Raw genomic sequence first — 16,403 nt, forward strand, 5'->3', positions numbered from 1 at the left:
GTCGGCTTTGTTAAAGATGAAGTGCGGGCAGGGGTCCGAAGGGGCGCCGGAGTGGATAGAGTTCATGATGGATTTGGTTTCTTCCGTGTTGATGTGGGTCCAGTTGTTGAGGGTGATGTCCGGGGAAGCGGGTTCAGTGGTGTATGGTTGGGTCTGGTGTCCGAAGCTGTCGTGGAGGTCGCTGATCTTGCGATGGAAGAAAGTGGCGAGGGATTCGCACAAATCCTGTGAGGGCGTGACGGCGTTGGCGCTGGCGCTGGGGTTGGAGAACTCTTTGACGATGCTGAAGAGTTCTCTGCTGTTGTGGCTGTTTTTGTCTAGTCTGTCGGTGAAAAAGTTCCTTTTGGCAGTGCGGATCAGGTGGTGGTGTTCGCGTGTAGCGTTCTTGAGGGCGGTCATGTTGGCAGCGGTGTGGTCCTTGCGCCAGGCCTTCTCAAGGGCACGACAAGTTTTCTTTGATTCTTTGAGGGTGTCAGAGAACCAGAGAGGTTTTTTGGTGTTGGTCTGTCGATGCGTGCGTTTGAGGGGAGCAAGGTTGTCAGCGCAGTTGGAGATCCAGTTTGTGAGGTTGAGAGCTGCGTCGTTGGGGTCGGTGGTGAGGGTGGGTTGGTTGGCGGCGAGAGCGGAGAAGAGTTGCTCTTCAGGGATCTTGTTCCACTGTCGACGAGGGATGGGTTGAGTGCGGAGGTGGGAGGTCTCGCGTCGGAATGTGAAGTGGACGCAGCTGTGGTCGGTCCAGTGCAGGGCAGAGGTGTGGCTGAAGAAGACGTGTTTGCTGGCGGAGAAGATAGGGTCGAGCGTGTGTCCGGCGATGTGGGTGGCGGTGTTCACCAGTTGTTTGAGGCCGAGGTTGGCGAGGTTGTCGAGCAGGGTGGTGGTGTTGGGGTCGTTGTTTTGTTCCAGATGGAAGTTGAGGTCGCCTAGGAGGATGTAGTCCGGTGAGGCGAGGGCGTGCGGGGAGATGAAGTCGGCGATGGCGTCGCTGAAAGAGGCGCGAGGTCCGGGAGGACGGTAGACGAGGGATCCTCTGAGGGTGGTCCTTGGGTCGGTGCGAATCTGAAAATGCAGGTGTTCAGCGGCGAGGGGGGGGTCTTCGGTGGAGGTGGTGACGCTGATGGAGTCTTTGAAGATGATGGCGACACCTCCTCCTACTTGGTTGGTGCGGTCTTTTCTGGAGATCTTGTAGCCTTCGGGGATGGCGGTAGCGATGTCTGGAGCAGAGGAGGCGTTCATCCATGTCTCCGTGATGAAGGCGACGTCCGGGGCTGTGGAGTCCAGGAGGTCCCAAAGTTCAACGGCGTGCTTGTGGACGGAACGAGCGTTGACCAGGATGCACTTGAGGTGGTTGATGGCGCGTGGGCTTGTGGTCGTGGTAGTTGCGTGGAAGATGCGTTTGCAGGAGTTGCAGGCGAAGGGTCCATGGGTGCGTTTGGGGTGAGCTAGGAAGCAGGTTTTGGAGCGCCCTGGGTTGAGGGCGTGGAGGGTGGTGGGGTCGTAGCGGATCAGCGGGGCTTGGGGGAGCTGGGGACCAGGGGTCGTGGCGCTGGGCGCGGGCCAGGCGCGGACGGGCGCAATAAGAGGTAGGAGGGGGGGGGGAGGGGTCAGCTGGGGGCGAATGGGAGCTGGGGGGCGGGGGCGTGCAGGAGGTCGCGGCGGGAAAGCGCGAGGGAGGGGGGGGGACAGGTAGAGTGAGAGGAGCTGGGGGAGGGGGTTTAGGGTGGAGGAGGGTGAGTGTTAGGAGGTTTGGAGATTAGGGAGAGAGATAGGAGTAGGGTTGTGAAGATAGGGGAGGGGGGGTTGTAGAGGTGGGTGAGGGAGAGAGGTAGAGTGAGAGGATAGGGAGATAGGTAGTAGAGGGGGTGGCGGGAGGGGGGGAGAGATAGAGAAATAGATAGAGAAAATAGATAGAGAAGTCGATAGATAGGGAAATAGATAGATAGACAGATAGGTAGGTAGGAGGAGGTGGAGAGTGGGGGAGTTAGATAGTGAGATAGGGAGCTAGAGAGATAGGAAGATAGGAGGAGTGAGGGAGGTAGATAGCGAACGGGTTAGCTAGGGGTGAGAGAGGGGGAGGCGAGTGAGGGAGGGGGATGAGGAAGGAGCAGGAGGGCAGGCTCGGGGGAAGAAGACGGAGGATGTAGAAGAGCCGAAGACAGGAGAACAGAAGACAGGAGAACAGAAGACAGGAGAACAGAAGACAGAAGAACAGAAGACCGGAAGAGCAGAAGACAGAAGAACAGAAGACAGAAGAACAGAAGATCGGAAGAGCAGAAGAACAGAGAAGAACAGAGAAGAACAGAGAAGAACACAGAAGAACACAGAAGAACACAGAAGAACACAGAAGAACCGAGAAGAAGAACACAGAAGCACAGAGAAGAACAGAGAAGAAGAACACAGAAGACCGGAAGAACACAGACGAACAGAAGGGAAGAACAGAAGAACAGAAGGGAAGAACAGAAGAACACAGAAGAAGATTGCAGAGGGGGAGCGAGGAGGAAGAGACAGAGAGGAGGAAAAGAAGCAGGAGCAGAAGAGAAGGTGAGTGGCGCGGGGCAGGGCGAGGGGCTGGGAGGAGGGGGGTACTTACAGTTAGGTGGGTCTCAGGAACACAGGAACTCGGGAACTTGGAGGAGCTGCAGCGGCAGGGGGAGCGACCTACCCTTGGGTCAAGGGTCGCTACCACTGTCGCGCAGCGGCCGCCATAAGAGGTAGGAGGGGGGGGGAGGGGTCAGCTGGGGGCGAATGGGAGCTGGGGGGCGGGGGCGTGCAGGAGGTCGCGGCGGGAAAGCGCGAGGGAGGGGGGGGGACAGGTAGAGTGGGAGGAGCTGGGGGAGGGGGTTTAGGGTGGAGGAGGGTGAGTGTTAGGAGGTTTGGAGATTAGGGAGAGAGATAGGAGTAGGGTTGTGAAGATAGGGGAGGGGGGGTTGTAGAGGTGGGTGAGGGAGAGAGGTAGAGTGAGAGGATAGGGAGATAGGTAGTAGAGGGGGTGGCGGGAGGGGGGGAGAGATAGAGAAATAGATAGAGAAAATAGATAGAGAAGTCGATAGATAGGGAAATAGATAGATAGACAGATAGGTAGGTAGGAGGAGGTGGAGAGTGGGGGAGTTAGATAGTGAGATAGGGAGCTAGAGAGATAGGAAGATAGGAGGAGTGAGGGAGGTAGATAGCGAACGGGTTAGCTAGGGGTGAGAGAGGGGGAGGCGAGTGAGGGAGGGGGATGAGGAAGGAGCAGGAGGGCAGGCTCGGGGGAAGAAGACGGAGGATGTAGAAGAGCCGAAGACAGGAGAACAGAAGACAGAAGAACAGAAGACAGAAGAACAGAAGACCGGAAGAGCAGAAGACAGAAGAACAGAAGACAGAAGAACAGAAGACAGAAGAACAGAAGACAGAAGATCGGAAGACAGAAGATCGGAAGAGCAGAAGAGCAGAGAAGAACACAGAAGAACACAGAAGAACACAGAAGAACACAGAAGAACACAGAAGAACACAGAAGAACACAGAAGAACACAGAGGAACCGAGAAGAAGAACACAGAAGCACAGAGAAGAACAGAGAAGAAGAACACAGAAGACCGGAAGAACACAGAAGAACAGAAGGGAAGAACAGAAGAACAGAAGGGAAGAACAGAAGAACAGAAGGGAAGAACAGAAGAACACAGAAGAAGATTGCAGAGGGGGAGCGAGGAGGAAGAGACAGAGAGGAGGAAAAGAAGCAGGAGCAGAAGAGAAGGTGAGTGGCGCGGGGCAGGGCGAGGGGCTGGGAGGAGGGGGGTACTTACAGTTAGGTGGGTCTCAGGAACACAGGAACTCGGGAACTTGGAGGAGCTGCAGCGGCAGGGGGAGCGACCTACCCTTGGGTCAAGGGTCGCTACCCTTTGGCTGTAGTGCACTTTTAATACAGCAGAGAGAATATCCGTCATGCTTCTGACGGAGTAATTAATCCACCAAACTGTAAATAAGGCTGCTAGTGTCCATCTACCAGCACTCTTGTAATCCTTCAATTTTCTTTGTTAGACAGAGCCATCCCGTAGTTGGAAACATGATAGAAAATTAGTGTGCAGTTGCTAAAATTGTGATTTTCTTTGTCCTGTGTAAAGTAGGAAGAGGTATGGATAAGTGTGTATTAACTGGTGAGTTGTAATTGAGGATTCCTTCTTGGTAAATAGGTGTCAGGGAGAAGGTACACATAGAATAGAGGTTGTAGATTTATTTAAAAGATTAGAGGATAAGTTACAAGTTACTTAATGAGGCAACCCCACCAGGAGTAGCATCCTCTCCAGTGCTTAATTTGTAAATAAAAACGTGCCGGTGCCCAAAGCACTCCTCTTAAAGTCGCGGCTGCTGCATTTAAATGTGCCAGCACGGAATACCGAGGCAGCGTAATTCTGAAGTTATCTCGGGCCTCTTCAATCCATTTAAAGCCACTCCCTGACCCTTCAGCTCACTCTGGCAGCTTTCTGCTTTCTACCTTTGTGACGCTTTTTCGTGTTTCTTTCCCTGCGTCTTTCCCATATGTGTTTTTTGCTCTTAACAAATGTTTGAGGTAGAAGAATAAGCGCCGGCCCTCAAAAATAAGTCCCGGTGCTCAGCACCGGAAACACTAAGCACAAATTAAGCACTGATCCTCTCTGATCAGCTCGCTCTCTCTGACTGTCACACTCCTCCAGTCACTCACCAGCATTCCTTGACATCACACATTGGCTAAGCAGAGCAGAGAACAATGGAGTTGTGCACAGAATGCATTACAGTCTTAGCAGATTATAACTTGTTGCTATCAAGAAAGCAGGAACCTGACCAGTGTTTTGTAGTGTTGGCGTGCCTAACCTTGGTAAGTAAACTTACAAGGGGACACAAATAGGTCGATGAATCTTTTGACTCGTAATTAATATGTTCCTCGGTAAATGGAAAACATCTTGTCCCTCGCCTTCTTGACACAATTTTCGACTCCAGCAACCACGTCACCTTTACCCACACCACTGGACTGCACTGGACTGACCACCACTGCATCCACTTCTCCTTCATGAACACCCCACCCACCACGGCAACACACCAGACCCTAACGAATGTGGGACAAGGTCCCCACAGAACAGCTGAACACCAAACTCACAAAAGCTCCACCGTCCATCCCCAACGACCCCAACACTGATGCCCACAACCACACTCAATGGTTAACAACTTGCACAGACTCGTACGCTGACAACACCTAGCTCATCATCTCCCTCACCAGGAACCCTTCCACCGCCAAGACAAACCTCCATGCCGGACTCCTCGAAATCGCCAAATGGATGACAGCAAGCCACCTCAAACTCAACTCCAACAAAACAGAAATCATCCGCCGGCCCCAACAAGACAGTATGGGACGACTCCTGCTGGCCCACCACCCTAGGACCTCCCCCAACACCCTCCACCCACGCACGCAACCTCGGCATCATGTTAGACTCATCTCTCACCATGGCCCAGCAAATCAACAGCATCTCGTCTTCCTGTGTCAACACCCTTCGCATGCTACGGAAGACCTTCAAATGAATTCCCTCACAAACCAGAAAAACAGTCAACCATGCACTCATCATCAGCAGACTGGACTACGGCAACGCCCTCTACGCCGGTACCACCGCCAAAATTCTGCAAAAACTCCAGCAAATCCAGAACGCAGCCACATGTCTCATCCTCAACCTCCCCTGCCACGAGCACCTCTCCACTCACCTCAGATCCCTTCACTGGCTGCTCATCGGCAAAAGGATCATCTTCAAAGTCCTGATCCATGCTCACAAACCCTCCACAACACGGGGCCAGCCTACCTCAATGAACGAGTAAACTTCCACGCACCTATTGGACCTCTCCGCTCCGGGAACCTCACCCTCGCCACAGTCCCCTACATCCAACGCACCACCTCCGGCAGCAGATCCTTCTCCCACCTCGCATCCAAGACGTGGAACTCCCTCCCCACCAACCTACGCCAGACCCAGGACCTCCTAACCTTCAGGAAGCACCTCAAGACATGGCTTTTTGAGCAGTAATCGGCACCCCTTACTCCCCCCTCCACCCCCCCCCCCCACAGCACCTTGAGACCCTAACGGGTGAGTAGTGAGCTTAATACTTTTTTTTGATTGATTGATTCCCACCATAGGACCGGTATGGGCAGTTCAATAATCAATGACAATCAATAACATTAATAATCAATAATTAATAAGAAGTCAGTAATTGTCACACAACATGACCTCTCAGTAACAAATAACCACACCTTTATGTAAAAGTTCAAATATTTATTTCCCTGTATCAACAATGCTAAGGTCACGTAAATCAATCTCAATATCAAATGATAAACATACAAGAACAGCACTATCAGTTCGAACCTGTGAAAGAAACGCAATCTAATCAAAGCTTGTATTATTACACATTATAGAGTTACGGTGCAAATCAACAGCAAGAACAGTTGTTCAAATGTTATCACATACATTGAGCAAAATAAAGCATGAAAAATTATTCAAAAGGATGATTTTATGAGTGAAGTTTCTATCTAACCCCAGATTAGAATTGGCATGTTGGGCTTCATGCTAAAAAATTTAGACACACAAATTTGGAAAACATCTAGCTATGGCTCTACAAAAATAATGCGGTTGGTACCTAGAAAGAAAATCAAGCATTAATCGGAAACAGTCACAGTAACAGTCTTCGTGTTCAGGACATCAGTTAGTCACCTGGCCATCTGGTCTCAGCATCAAGCTTAAGAATATGACAAAGTCTTTAGCATTTTGCTTAAGTATCTCAAAACTCTCAATAAGTCAACGATCTTTCAGTCAAGAAGTAAATGGGCAAAATCGCTGTCATCCTTTGGTGCAGTCCGGTTAAGTTAGATCTCTAGAATTTACTTCCCAATTCCTCATTGGTTGTGGGATTGTACATTTTTTACTTTATCCAATAAAATGATTAGTTCAGATCAGCAGTTTCTACAAGATCAGGGTGTGTGTGTTTATGATTGGTTCTTCATTTAATGTCCTCATCCATCTGGATCGTCAGGTAACAGCATTGTTGCAGCTTATACTCCAGTCCAGTCAGTATCTTCATTGATTTGAGCCTGAGAAAGTCAGTCTATCATATGTTACGATTACATTGTTACACCTAGCAGGAACAGCATCATCTAGTAAGCGGTTCTCACGGAAAAAGACTTCAGTTATGAATGCATTAGGTCAGCACAATGGAAATTCACAATTCAGCTCTTTACAGACATTTTATTAAATGTTTAGAAATACAGCTTGACATGAGGCTGTGCAACTAGGCCAAGACCTCCGGTAAGTTAAGGCTTTTAATTAATAAAACTAATACATAATGCATAACCCTAATTATGGTGTATTACTACATTTTCAAACATAAGCTCGTCATTTTCATTTAATAAAGCATTAATAAGTATAGTTTGTGAACATTGGCAGCCACTTCACATGGGTAAATTTTCAAATGCGTGCATTATTTTTCTCTAGATTACTACATTTGCTACTCAAATCCATTACTCAAATACATGTATGTTCATTAATACGTTTATGAAACTCCTGTGCTATACAAGCTCTGTTGCCACAAATATTTGAACATGACAATACTTTTGGCAGCCAAATATAAGCACTGTTGCTACAAATATCGTATGTCTTGCAGGGGCAGCTTCCCCATAAGGGGGAAGTAGTGTCGCCCCCCCCCGCCAGCAGCAGAAACTGCAACACTTTCACCACAAAGGAATAATAAACCTTTGTGGTGAAAGGGCAGGGCATAGGGGATGACAGCTTTAGAGGGGAGTGCACAGCGCACTCCCCTCAGAGCTCATGTGTGTTTGGCCAGCTGTCTCGGGCACGCCAAACACACATGCGCAGTAGGCTCTCTCCACTCCAGCAACACAGGTTTTGCGATGACTTATATTCACATTACACTCCTGGTGCCCCATATATATGCTGCCATTTTCATGACAAGGGCAACTAGTAGACTGCCAGGAGTAGTATTTCCTTATCACCTGTGGCCACAATTATATCATCAAGCATCACTCGTGTTTTGTATTTTTCACATTCAGGAATGAAGGGTCTGCCATTTTGTGTTTTTAAAGCCTGCATATTACAAAATCAGAAGTTCTATGACTGCAGTATGGCTTTTTGGTATGCATCTAACCTGTCAGAAAAGCATTTCCAACCCACAAAGCGGATAGGAAGGGCACTCTTTCCTAATTGTAATTTGGTATTGTACATCTAAAGGGCTTTTGACAGCAGTTACAGTAAATGGAATCAGCAGGACTCAACGGAATTGTGCAGATGAATGTAGCTGGGGCGGTCGCACATTGTTTTCATATGTATCATTCCATGCAGTGGTGAGGTAGACCGAATTCTTTGCAGTTGATGTTATTGTGGTTGAACTCCGTTGAAAGTTTCAGGAAGACATAATTAAAGTTATATTTAGCACAATTTAAATTAGCAATGTACACGTAATGAGGTGATAAGGTTGCACATAAAGCTATTAAGATAGCCATAGTTTGTGGTATTGAATAGATTTGAGGACTGTAAATGTGCTTGCATGCACTCACCATAAGGGTGACTGTGTATACTCAGTTGTGCATGCTCACAGTTACTGCACCATGCATATGCTCACATGTAATGCCGTTGCCTGCTGTCACATTTAACACAGGTGCACCTGGTTGCAGTTAATGTAGGTGCACACATGTGAAACGCACCCCCTGGGGTACAGTGTTCACAGCCGAAGTGAGTTCTATGCAGGTTTACGTGTACTCCATTAACAGAGGAGCACGCAGCTCCAGTTCACGTGCTTGCACATTCTTACCATGAATGTAGTTGTAGGTTATTACAGTAAACGCAACTGGATGTGCACACTCTTCTGCATGCAGCAGAAGCGAATGTAATTAAGTATGACTGCTGGTAATTGTAGTCTGGGGCCCAGCTGAGTAGGTGAGATTCAGAGTGTGATTCTGAAATTTTCCAAATAAAAAGTGGCGGACTGTAGTGTCACTCCAGTGACGGTACTGGGCCGCGAGCACTACCATGTATTGGGAGGAGGTTTCAGTCTGACGCCCCTCCGTGCAAGGTTGTAATAAAAATGACCTCGTTGCTACGTGAGTCGTGGGTAATTAATAATGGGGGTTGGCAGGCTTAGTGAGACACGGCGAGGAACCCACCCTCCCAGCCTGCCGGTGCAAAATCACATTTTGGTGTCCTTCTCAGTCATTGCTGCAGTATGCATAGGCCAGCAACATTGTTATCCTTAACAACATAACAGTGGGCCACAGGGTGGAGGGGTGAGATGACCAAGGGACTGGATGAATGGGATAAGGAGAAGCAGGGTCAGTACTGACTTACATCAGGTGGGCCTCTGTCTACAGTGGCACAGTGGGCAAAAAACGATGGGTTGGAATGCTGTGCATAACGACTAGATCGACTACTTGCAAGTATTCATCCCATCACCTTTTGAGTGCTCAGTTGCTATTTGTTTGCCTGGAAACATAAGACTGGTTCAGCTTTCCAAGTCTATTACTGCAATGCTTATGAATTCCAAAACGTAGTAAATTTGCACCCATTTAAGCAGTACTTTGATTAGTGCAGCTGTGCTACTTTTTTGGCAAACAAGTTAAGATTTGTAAATGAACAGGTTAATAGCTCTGGAATGAGAATGATGAGAAAAACAACAGTTATAGCAGCCCTGAGTCAGGGCCCCCACACCCAACTATCGAGCCAAGAATGCTTGTGGGAGGGGGATGTCACACCCCAAACACCACCCTGAAGTCACAACCCTGCATGTCCTACCTGGGCCTGGTAGTTCTTTGTAGGACTTCATGACTATGGTCACATACAACACAATGGCCTGGAGTTCCTGCCCTGGGATTAAATGTTTTCACTGCATGTACCCTTTGTCATCTCTTCTAAAAGATTACTTTATGGCAGAGCTGTCAATTCGGTGCATGTAGGCAGAGCTCAATGTTTCCAATCCACGCCTTTTACACATCATTTTACCAGATCATTTAACAGACCTATGTACCAAGTCTGTATTGTAAATAGAGGTGGATGTGCCAGCTAATTAATAGGGCAAGCCGAGCCAAGAGTCTCGCTTTGACTCCGAGTCTATCCATGATCCACGCTATCAAACAAATTACCATACATATCCTGCAACAAACATAATGTAAAAATCTGATACAGTCTCTTCAAAAGTAAAAAAAGTGTATTCCTTTAACATGCCGAAGAGTTTCACCTTAGTACATCCGGATGCATAACTGCATAGACAGACAATTAATTAAAAGTGATAGTTTTTAAACATCAGCTCTTTCCTGTCTTACAACAAAGATCTCTGTTTGGGCCTTTATACTTGGACTATGACAGTAAAAACTGAAGAGGCATAGCAGACCTGACTCAGGGCCCCCAGACCCAACTACCAAGCCAAGTATGCATTTATTTGGGGGGTGTCCTACACCAAATACCCCCTAGAAGCTACAACCATTTTTAGTTGTATGTGTTTGCCGTTAATGCAATTGCACTTACTTTCAATCAGCTGTTGCATATGCACCGTTCATTGCTTTCTTATTAAAATGAGTTGGCTACACAAACATCAATTGAACATACATGATTTTACCTAGGATCACCATGCTGACTTCCTTATTTTAATGGACACATAGTTGAATCAATACTCTGGTCTGAACATTCTTATTGCAATCCTGCAAGGTTATTTACACTTTAGAGAATATTGCATGACTAGACCAGGAGACGCAGGATTGCTCCTATTAGAATGGGCACAGAATCGCCTTCCGCTACTAGTTTTCTATCCTCCTGTATATGACAGTTAAGAAAAAAGGTAAGCCACTTGAAAGAGTGTAGAGAAACAAATATTGCCTGAAAGGAAAAACCATCTATAAGAAAACATTAAAAGATTATCACAAATTCCATTAGCATTCTGCACTTCAAATTTGGCTCTAAAATTGAACAGGCTAACAGTTCTTGGAAGGATTTTTTTTGGGTTGCCAAACACATTTTGTTTCACTTGGCCCTTTCTGCAGCGTTATCCCCAAACTTTTTGCCATAAAACTCCTGTTTTCAGAACCCATTTTTGTTGGCCTTTAGTACTCTGTATTTTACTATTGCTAACCAGTGCTAAAGTGCTTGCGCTCACTCCTCCAAACATGGTAAAATCGGCTTGGTACTACAGATACGCAGGCTGGTAATTAAATGCTACTAGTGGGCCTGTAGCACGTATTGTGCCACCCACAAAAATAGTAGCCCTTTAAACATGCCCCAGGCCTGCCATCGCAGCCTGTGTGTGAAATTTCAAACTGACATCTTGGCCTGGCAAAATAAACCATTTGGTTATTGAGAATATGGATCCATCTGATCAGTGAGACCACTGTATCTGGCGACCATCTTAATTATGATTAGATAATTTGGTTGGCTCCAGCTCTTTAGCAAGCCCTGTTTTAATTGAGGGTTATGTTCCAAATTGGAGCCTACGACAGGCTATGTGTATTTTTGAATACATGTTTGTGACATTGAGTCGGGCTATTTTCACTATGGTTGAATTTTGAACTTATTTCATCACAAATAATTCAATATGCAAATGATTTTTTATCACAGCATTGATGTGGGTCAACAAGACCACTCCAATATGGTGACCACTTCAACGTTGTGATTATGTTTTCTGATCCATTCGTACCCCCCAGCGAGCTTTGTCTCCATTGGGTGTGTTTTCTGTTCCATAGTGAGGTCTACAAAAGGTTGCCTAAAGTTGAACATATGTCATGAACACTGCGTCGGGCGAAGTTTAAACGTTGATTGAGAACAGCAAAGTTAACATGTTTGTGGACTTAGGTACCAAGCTTTGTAGAGGTACTCGTTGTGTTACTTTAATAGTTTACCTAATAGCTACCAATAAGTGGCTATAGCCATGGCGTTAATACTGTTTCAGATTGCTTGGCAAAGGTTCAGAACAAGTATATATTATATAAAGGTAACATAGGTACACAAACCCATTATAAAATGGCGACTGATTTTGATGTCTGGTCACCTATTTCGTTATGATTCTAAATTTTTAAGAGAACCTGGATGTAATTGGCTATTCCGTTCCTTAAATTGTGATTGATGGAGACGTTTCTTGTTTGCCAGCAAACAGAATAGATGCCAATATGGTATTTCTTTTCTTGTGTTGCTGAAAAACTGCAGGTAAGATTATCTCTACGAAGGGCTATAAGCCACTTTTCCAACAGTATGATCTTTAGTATAGAGCGTGGAAGTACGGGACCGACTGTAAAATGCTTTTTGTTACAACACATTTTCCACCTTCCTAAACGATACAGAAGGGTTGCCGTCATTCATTGTGGATGCTGCTTCGGTCCGATGCCACATGTCGGTAAAACAAGGATGAACATAAGTTTAATGGGGGCGTATGTCCCCTTTTACTTGAGGAGAGTACTTGCGTTGCCGCATTATTAAATGCAGAAGACTTCTATATTACCACGTTGATGTGTCTGAAAATATACGTGCAACATTTTATGACTGTGGGCAACCAGGCACTAAAATAGATACGATCTTAGACATGGAGGTGTGGACACGCAATAGTCTTTATCTCAATCGAACAATGGTACATAATACATTTGGCATGTTGCTATCAAATTTACGTGGATTTTGTAGTATGAATTTGGAGCCTTTTCTATATACTTTGGAGAAATCAGTTGAATAATGAGTCGAGAATGGCTAAATGGAGAGATTGGATGAAAGTAGAATAGCTATTTTCCTTTTTATGTGGATATGTAGGGGGAGCTAGTGGCCGGTCGAAATTTTGGGACGATATCAATCAGGTGTTACTAGAAGCACTGACAATGAAGAGCGGTTTTTCACCTCTGGCAGAGGAACTCATAGATCTGTAAGAGACCTATCATGTTCTGGAAAAGTATGGAGATGTTAAAGTTCGTGAATTAAAATTAATGTATAACATGTGTAGGTTGGATAGTGTTCTATTATATAAGTTATGGGGCATCTATGGAGGTTAGGTATAATGTATTTTCCAACTTTCACACTATTATGGATATGGATTCTTATACACATTCAATTTGTTGGGCATAAATGAAGTTGGAAAATAGGTCAGATTACATGTGGTACCTAGGTTCTTGTTAGCTGTAGAAACAGTTTTAAATGTAGAGTCTTTATTTGGTGTTTTTTTCTTCTTAAGTGGTTGTTTTCTCCACTAAGAAGTAGTTAATACCAGGAGCAAGGTAAAAAAGTAATACAATCAACTGTGCCTTTAAACCGTTCTTACACAGCCAGATAACCGCGAGCAGCACTTTGTGTTTTTAAGTGGTATACTTACCTGAAATCTTTGAAATTTCATATCTCTGGTTCTCCTGATAGTATTTTTGTCATATTGGTGTCAAATAATTCTTTAAAATTCACGCTTTTTTCTACATTAGTGTGATATTTTTCTTGTGTTTTGTTTTCACTTTATTACTGCTTAAGTGCTCTATAAATACTTGACGCATTGCCTCTAGGGTAAGCCTGACTGCTTTCACACCAAGCTATCGGAGGGCTAAGCCCAGGTTAATTTAGTGACTTTTGTGGTTCATCCTGACAATCTATCGCTTGATAAAGGCTTTACTCCCCACCCAGCAGCCCATTTCTTGGACATGTTATATCCAGAGTTGCGTCTCATGGGTCTTCTCATATTCTTTGAAATTATATTTTTTCATGCCAAGGTAAGAAATCCACAACCTAACTTTGACACCCAGCCTTCTTTGGACTTTCTTAACACACAATTGCTTTCATCCAGAGAGACTATCTCCGATTTACAGACCTTTGCGTCCTTTACACTTGGCAATTTCTTCATCTCTCTCTACTATCAAATCTGGGTCACCCCTTGACCTCTCACTGCCTCATATTCTCACACTAGGCTCAGAAGTAGTTACACCTGCATTTTGTGATTTGGTTACTATGCTTCTTTCTTCTGCTACTGTTCTATTGAACTGAAAACATGCTGGAGTTTTCCCTCAGCTGAAAAAAACAGACGCAGATACAAAAGTTCTGAGCAACTACAGCCCCATCTCTGTGTTTTCTATGTCAGTTAAGATCTTGGAGAAGGTGGTTAACATCCAGCTGTCTTCATTTCTGTAAACTTATTTCTTGCTGAATGCTTCTCAGTCATGTTTTAGACTCTTACAAAGTGCAGAGTATGTGACTTGCTTTGGAGGATGTCCTTTGTATCATCTTAGATCAGAGGAAATCTGCCATCATGCTTGCTTGATTTCCCAACAGCATTTGATATTGTTGTGTTAATAGAGTCCCTGACGCAGCTCTACAAGGTTTGCTTTTCCACACACATGTGCCACGAATGAACTTGGTTCAATGCACCAATACTGAATGTGAAAGAGAGGTGTTTGTAACCCGGCTGAACATGACACAACACATAGTTGAAGTGGGGTCAATAGTTTTTGGTTACTGAAAGTCACTAAACATGCATCAGGGACATTGTGGTAATCAGAAACAACACTTATTGGTTATTCTGGATCTTATACACAGAAGATGTGCTAAGGAAAAGACACTTTAGCTAAAAAGTGTATTTATTTCAACAGATGAGCCCTGTTGATCAACACATCTAAAATAACAACATCGAATATGATTAAAACAGCACAAATGCACATTGCAAGCAACAAGAATAAAACAAACATCTCTAACATGGTTACAATGTCATTCAAAAACCTAACACCCTAAAACCTACTTCTGTGCGCTACGTTAGGAGAGCATGGAGAGTGGAATAACTCACATCTAGATTTTCATAGGGAGTACTGCATTAGTTATTTACAGCAAAACTTTGTAAATATCAGCTGTTGAGGCGGCTGTGTTCTTTGTGAAAGGCAAACATGTTCCTCATCAGCATCAACTCCTCCCGGGTTCAGGCTCCATATCAGCTTTCAGTAGAAAGTGTGATACAGCAGCAGCAACTCTGGCAGGCAGGATCGTCTTCTTGTATGACTGTATCATGTTTGCTGTAAAATGGGATGAAGGCCCTCTTATTGGAGGTGATCAAGTGGCAGTCCTTGCATACTGTATTTTGTCTGATAGAAAATTTGGAATATCGCCTTTGGATATAAGGTGAAGAAAAAACAATTTAAATTGCACTGTTATGGCTATTGTTTTTTGTTTGACCTTGAAATTGAGAGAACAAGACACTTACTCAAGACTTATGTTGCAATAGATGTTTTGTTTTTGTCTGTATCAAAATGACTTGACACCTTCACAGTTCTTGGAAAGCTGAGGACAGACAATACTTGCATCAACAGCAGGATTGTTGATTTTGAAGAAATACAGAAAATGGAATGGAGCCTTAAATCTTTAAATCAATATGATCTTTATCTCTAGCCTAAATAACCGTCTGCTTGAAAATGGAATTTGTGGACCAAGGTGGGATCAGTTGAAATCTTGTCATACCACGCTTTCATTCATGATGTCTCCTGATTGCTCATACAGAGGTTAATAAAATGTGTGGAGTTCCCCCGGGCTCTTTGTTCAGGCCTAATTTTTTCAATCTTTGTTTCCTGTTTAGCCTCGCTAATTAGAATGCTCGTGTCTAAGGTAATGTCGTATGCAAATGACACTCAAATTGTGGTGTTTTCAGATTTCTTTGCACTACAGGGGAATGCTTTACTTCTTGTATCTCCACTGTTGCAAGATGGATGCATAATAATTGGTTATAGAGGACAAAACCGAGGTACGTCTTTTCTACCTGTCTGGTAAAGGGGCTCCACCAGAATCATCTTAAGGATTTTGGGGACCCCAGGCAAGACATATTTGGGGGTCATGAAGGGTACAAACCTAAATGGTATTACCATTTTTTCTGCTCATTTAAGCCTGCATGATGCCAAAGAATACTAAGTCATGTGTTCAACTTTAAGAGGGTCAACTTAAAAAAAAAAAAAAATGTCTTGCCCAGGACCACAGCCACTGGTAGAGGTAGAGGTAAGCGGAGAGTTGTTTAGACAGAGCAATAGAATACAAAGAGGTCAGATCAAATGAAAGTGTACTTTCCAAGTAGGCCCCTTGGAGAGTGGGGACCCACATTGCTCATGCCATAAAACATCTCTGGGCTTTACCCTGTTATGTTCTACTCAATCTGGCAATCTTAGAATCTTTCTTTATCACATACCGTCCTTCTCTACTGAGGTATGTCAGGTAGTAGCTACCTTTTTTTAAATGCTTAGACATAAGGACATGTGTCTTTGCTCTTACTGGCTCTGTTTGAATACTGGCCATTCAATCATTATTGCTTTACACACAGACCAGGGAAACTCAGTTAACTTAGGGTTACCTGAATTTCTTATTAAGCATCTCTAGGTCATCCACAAAGCAGTCACTCGCACCGTAGTAAGACTTTCTTCTCGCCAATCATAGGTTCCTTT

The 16,403-nt window shown here is 44.9% G+C and overlaps 1 protein-coding gene across 2 annotated transcripts in view; it reads left to right on the forward strand.

Annotated features, from left to right (window-relative positions):
* Positions 1-16,403, forward strand: part of LOC138304239 (selection and upkeep of intraepithelial T-cells protein 2-like) — a 185,762-nt gene that overhangs the window by 21,408 nt on the left and 147,951 nt on the right. The window lies entirely within an intron of this gene.

Source organism: Pleurodeles waltl, chromosome 7 (genome assembly GCF_031143425.1).
Source record: "Pleurodeles waltl isolate 20211129_DDA chromosome 7, aPleWal1.hap1.20221129, whole genome shotgun sequence".
Lineage (NCBI taxonomy): Eukaryota > Metazoa > Chordata > Amphibia > Caudata > Salamandridae > Pleurodeles > Pleurodeles waltl.